Consider the following 6,262-nt stretch of genomic DNA (forward strand, 5'->3'; position numbering starts at 1 on the left):
CAAAGAGGGAGGGTCTGCAGGATCAGGGGTCAAAGCCAGAAGCCACAGGAGCTGACCTTCCAGGTGCATTGTCTTGGCTGACCTTGGTGGCAGCAGAGCCAGTCAGCAAGAGCAACCTGCAGGGGGTGGGGAGGGACAGGGAGGGAAGGAGGGAGCTAGCATTTGGAGAACCTGGAAGGGGAGTGGGGGAGAATAAGGGCAACCGAGAGACTCTGTACCTGGAGGGTGGGGGATCTTGGGGGAGGTAGAGATCGGAAGAGCAGTCAGGGTAAAAGTGAGCCGGCCCAGTCATCCAGAGGAAGAAGCGAGTGTGTCGCAGCTAGAAGTAGTTATATTTCAAAAGGTGGCTGGTGGCAGGAGGGGAGCGAATCCCACAGATGAATCACTAATCCGAGGCAGGGTTTTAGGCAGCTGAGGGAGACTGTTCAGAACTCTGTAGTATTTCTCTTGTGCTCATTCTAAAATGTCGACGAGATCCCGTCACTTCCCTCAGGGACTCCACCAGGTTTCCAGGGCAGCCTTCAGCTCCCACATCCCACCTCTAGGGCCTTCCCTTGTACCCGCCTTCCAGACACAAACCATTTCTTCCAACTCTACCATGGCTCAGTGCCCTGCTTCAAGACTTCAAGAAGCTTCGCCCAAGAACTTTCTTGTACTTAAAACTTCTCCCCATGTCCCTCTTCCCGCCTGTCCACCTCTTGTTCTTCTCTCCCTTCCCAGTGCTGTGTGGCAAAGGAGTGGAAAGAAAGATATCAAAATGCTTACACAGAGGTGATGTCCAGTGGCAGAACTGCAGACAAGTTCAGCTTTCTTCTTGATCTTTTGCTGTCGTTTTTAGATTTGTTTATTTATTTCTCTCTCTCTTTCTTTCTTTCTTTCTTTTTAAAGAAATGGGGTCTTGCTCTGCTGCCCAGGTTGGAGTGCAGTGGCATGACAATAGCTCACAGCAGCCTCAAACTTCTGGGCTCGAAGGGATCCTCCCACCTCAGCCTACTGAATAGCTGGGACTATAGGCACACACCACACCCAGCTAGTTTTGTTTATTTTTATTTTTAAAGAGATAGGGTCAGCCGGCTCGGTGGCTCAGCCTGTAATCCCGCGCCTTTGGGAGGCTGAGGTGAGTGGATTGCCTGAGCCCGCGGGTTCGAGACCCGCCTGGGCAGCGAGACCTCATCTCTACAATAAAAATCAGCTGGGCGTGGTAGCGCGCGCCTGTAGTTCCAGTTACTTGGAAGGCTGAGGCGGGGATTGCCGGAGCCCAGCAGGTCGAGGCTGCGGTGGTCGGGAGCGGCCACTGCACTCCAGTCTGGGTGACAGAGTGAGACTCCAACTCAAAAAATAAAATAAAATAAAATAAAGAGATAGGGTCTTGCTTTGTTGCTCAGGCTGGTCTCAAGTGATCCTCTCACCTTGACCTCCCATAGCACTCGGCATTTTTAGAATTCTATAGTGAACATGTTTCCGTTTTTCCTGGAGGGATGGTAGGGGAAACCCAAAAAAGTATAATTTAAAGAACAAACAATGACCCAGTCCAAGAGTCACCTCCCTAGGAAAGTCCTGCCCCTTTCAGGCTGGATGGGGTCCCTTCTCTGGGTTTCTGCAGCCCCAAGGTCTTTCCTTTATCCCACCTCTTTCCAACTCCTTCAGTCAGCTCCCTTCATGGCAGCAGGGCCCGGTCCTTCCTGTCGGGGCTTTGGCTGGGTGCACACTCCTGCTGATGGCGCCCTGATGCTGAGGGGCACCCTGGGGCGGGTCTGTTCCTCTCACTCCATTTCATTCACCCCCATTCAGAGACAAGAAGCAGAACCCCCACGGCACCCCTTCAGTCAGGGTGGTGTGGAAGTTGCCACCTTCCACACCACCCTGGTGCCTCTGTTTGAGGGTAGAGGTAGATAATAAGGGAGAAACTGAATGCTGGACCAGGCCACACTCTCGAATGAGCTTCAAAGTTTGAGCAACTTGCCTTTCAAAATGGGTGAAAGGGATTGCACTCAGTGACTCACATGTCTGTAATCTCAGTACTTGGGGAGGCCAAGGCAGGAGGATTGCTTGAGCCTAGGAGTTGAGACCAAACTAGACAACATAGCAAGTTGTCTTCTTTACAAACAATCAAAAAATTAGCTGGCATGGTGGTGCACACCTGTAGTACCAGCTACTGGGAAGGCTGAGGTGGGAGGATTGCCTGAATTCAGGAGGTTGAGGTTGCGGTAAGCCATTATTGTGCCATTGCACTTCAGCCTGGGCAACAGAGTAAGACGCCTTACTCAAAAGAAAAAAAAAGAAAGAAAGAAACCCTATCAATTAACACTTGTGAGGCTTATACCTTCTGGGACCAAACCTTTGACATTCTGTACTTGGCTCGTGTCCCCCCATGGTCACCATGCACCCTGGGTCTAGGGTCTAGAGGCATGAAAACGGAATGTGGACAGGCTGTGGAAGCAACCCGAGGCGACCCCTCATATCTTTATGCATCTCTGCAATTCAGAGGTGTTGAAAGATGTGACAGTTAGTCCGATGGCGCTGTTCCAAGGGCAGTGGTGCTAAAAGCACCGTAACATTCTGTTCAAAGGTTGCCTCCAACGTCTGCTATGTGCCCCACCCTCGCCAGCCACTTGGCCATACGCTGTCACATTTGATGCCTGTATTCTGACTGACTTGTCCGCTTGACTGTGGCATCCTGGGATTCGTGCTCAGGCACGTGGCTGGGGTTCTGTGATAAAACCAGCAGCCCCGGATCTGTCTCCCAGTAGCCTTTCAGATGGGTCTTTAAAAAAAAGGCACAGCTCTGAGAGATGCCAGATTAAATTGGAGGGCAAACTCTGTGCCTAAAACAAAGACTGTGGGAACTGCTTTCTTCTGTAGCTGGGGAACCAAAGTGTTTTCCTTTAAAATAGACCTAAGTCGGAATGGATACTTTGATCAGCACATCTGGGTCTTCACGCCCTTGGCTGACAACTTTCCTCTTGCTCAATGCCATAGGAGAGATTGAGTCCCAGGCAACGAGGAAGCCGGGACAAGGCCCTGGCCCAGGAGTTGGTGGGTGAGAGGAGCCTTGAGGAGGCTGGGGAAGTCAGGGGGGCATTTTCAGTAAGTATGAACCAAGTTTATTAAAGATGTGCGTTCTTTTCCTGAAAGCATCCACTCCTGCAGCGAGAGGGGGCTGCTATCTGGCCCTCTGAGGCCACTCCACTGGCCTTGTCATAGGGCCAGTCTATAGAAGGCTCATGAGATCCCTTACTTCTGCTTTGGGAGCCACAGACTCTGCTTGAGCTGAGGTGACAGTAACAGCCCCCAAATGCTGCAGGGCCATTCCAGACCCCAACATATTGCTGGCTATGTCTGTCTATTAGATGACCCAAATTTAAGGAAATGGTCTCTGAATTTTCAACTCCCTTTAAGAGAGTGTATTGTTTTTCCTTTGAGAAATTTTTCTTTTGCTTGCTTTGAGGTTTTAAAATTGTAGCATAGGTCGGATGTGGTGGCTCACGTCTGGTAATACCAGCACTTTGGGATGCCGAGGTGAGAGAATTGCCTGAGCTCAGGGTTCCAGACCAGCCTGGTCAACATAGCAAGTCCTTGTCTCTACAAAAAGAAGAAGAAGAAAAAAATGTAAAATTGAAGCACAGAATAGTGGTTAAGAGTGTAGACTCACAGACTCAAAAGGACAAGCTTAATATCCCATATCTACCACTTACGAGTTGTGCTTTTGGGGCAAATCTCTTTCTTTCTCTGAATCTCAGTTTTGTCGTCTGCAAGAGGGGCCCATGCTCAGGGGTTGTTAGCTCTTCTCATCATGTAGCATAATGGGGATGTCTAAGAGTCTGTGCTGTGCAGGAAGAGCCAGGCACTCGGAGTGGCTCAGGGAGGAAGTGAGCAAGTCCTGGTCACAGAGAGGGGGACCCAAAGGCCTGGGGAGAGGAAAGAACAGAGAGGACATTTGCAGCATGGGAATCGCATGGGCCAAGGCTTAGGACCCTGGAGGCGGTGTCTGTTGGGGAGAGAGCAAGTGGGGGTCAGGGGCAGCTGAGCTGGGCCATGCTGGGTCTGGGACACAAGGACCAGATCCTCCAGGTCAGGGGCTTTCAATTTTTTAAACAGTTGCCCAAAGTTAAGAGATGCATGTTCTAGAATGACCCTGTCTGAACCCAATCGTATGGATATAACTGAAACCAGAAGGTCGCAAACATTGCCCTTACTATGCATGAAATGCTCCGTGTTCTATTTTTTTTAATTGCTGGTCTTGACCCTGTAAATTGATTTCAGGCTCCTTCCTGGGTCTCCTCCAGCAGGGAGCCCCTGCCGGTTCAGGCAGGGCAGGAGCAGGATGAGTTTGTGGACCACTCAGGGTCAGGGTGAGAGGACTTGAGAGGCTCAGCACCACGGAGACAGCGCTGGCTGGACAGGAGATGAGGCTTGCGTGAGCGCTGTCCAGGTGGGGGCATTGTGCTGGAGGTGGGGAGGTTTGATCCTGAATGTTGGTGACCCAGAAGAAAACTGCTGGGGTGGGTGTATACACACACACATCTGGGGTCATTCCCTATCACCCCCAGGACTCAGCTTGGAGTCCCTGGGTCAGAGGTGGGAAGGTAGCAGCTCTCTGCTCTCAGACCCGAAGTTCAAGCAGCCACAGATTTGTAAGAACCAGAAAAGGAAGGACTCAGGCACCAGCGGGTGGTGGACAAGTCTTTCCTAACAAGGGATGGGAGAAGTGCAGTGAGCTCTTCCCTCCAGAGCCCTGCGCAAATCACACCCCAGCAAACCCACTCCCAGGGCCAAGGTGGTACACAAGTCTGAGTCAGGGACAGGCCCCTGGGGGTCCTGTTATGCTTGAATTGTCAAGGTGTGTGTGCCCTGTGCTGGGGGTGTGCCACTCAGGCAAGAAGAGAGAGCTGGCGTTTGCCTTTGCAGACTCAGAGAAGATTCAACTGACTTCCCTACCTCCTTCTTGTCCCCTGGGGAAAGGCCACCTGGCTCTTGGTAGGCATGCTGAGCTCCTGGTCCCATTTAATCTTGCCACAAACCTGTAGGGTTGGCATTGTTGCTCTCTCTGTGTTGCAGGGGAGACCCTGAGGTTCAGAGAAGTAAAACCACCTGCCCAAGGGTGAATAGCCTTTAATTGGCAGATCCAGGATCCGAATCCAGGCCTGCTGCCTCCAGAACCTGGATTTTTTCCTCCAGCTCCCTGCCTGGTTCCCCTATTTCTGGCCAGGCCCCAGGCTTCCTGGCTGTATAGGAGGCACTTCCTTGGAGCTGCAGAGAAATGAGGGCTGGTGGGTGTGTCACCCCTGAAAACACCCTCCTGCAAAGGAGGGGGAGTGGGTTTAGCAGTGGTAGTCTGAGCTGCCCAGTTGGGACATCTGGCTTGCAGTTTGTGGGGGTGGGGAGGGGCACGGGAGCACTCAGAGACTGTAGAGGAAATAGCCCGGTCCTTGGGTGGGTCTGGGCCCTCCCAGATACCATGTGACAATCCTGTCTCTGGTTGACCCTGCTTCCCTCCTCCTTGGCCCCATACTCCATGAAGCTCACTGTCAGGGGTGCCCTGGGGTAGAAGGGCTGGTGCAAGGAACCCCAAGTCTGTCTGGGAGGGAGTGAGAATGGTTCCGCACTGGAGGAGACCCAGGAAGGAGCATTAAATCAATTTACATCCCCCCCACCTGCTCTGCACCATACCAACCCACATTCACACAGGCTCCTGATGCTCCCGTCTGGAAAACTCTCCCGGGAGCCAACCTTCAAATTTTCCCTGCCCCTGCTGCCCTCCTTCCTGCAGGACAGGACAGGCAGGTAGGGGGTAGTCTCATTCCTCTCCCAACCCTCCTCACCTACAGTCCCAACTCTGCCCTTCTTGAACCCTGGGAGCTCCTTGCAGCCACCACTAGGACCCACTCTCCACAGGCACATTTTCCTGGAGGGATCAAACCTGTTCCCTCCACAGAAAACACTAGAACCTCCTTGAAGCTCTCCTCCCTGTGCCCCAGGGCCTGTTCCAGCAAGGCCTGCAGAAAACACAGGGCTTAGAAAACGACCAGAAAAGCAACTCTAAGCTGTTCTAAGCTGGACACTTTAGGCCCCTCTGTGTGGGGAGATGTCCCCTGGCAGGGCTCTGCTCCTCTGGTCACTCTGAGTCAAAGTTCTATGGTCACTTTAAGTCACAGATGAGTCCTAGTTGTTCATATCTCCAGCCGTGTGTGACAGCCAAAACTCAGAACTTGAATCATACCGAGATGGTTCCCCATGTCACCCGGGACCTGTGTGAGAGTTG

The sequence above is a fragment of the Carlito syrichta genome, unplaced genomic scaffold, assembly GCF_000164805.1.
Source record: "Carlito syrichta isolate Samal-C Ts95f unplaced genomic scaffold, Tarsius_syrichta-2.0.1 Scaffold305648, whole genome shotgun sequence".
Taxonomy (NCBI): Eukaryota; Metazoa; Chordata; class Mammalia; order Primates; family Tarsiidae; genus Carlito; species Carlito syrichta.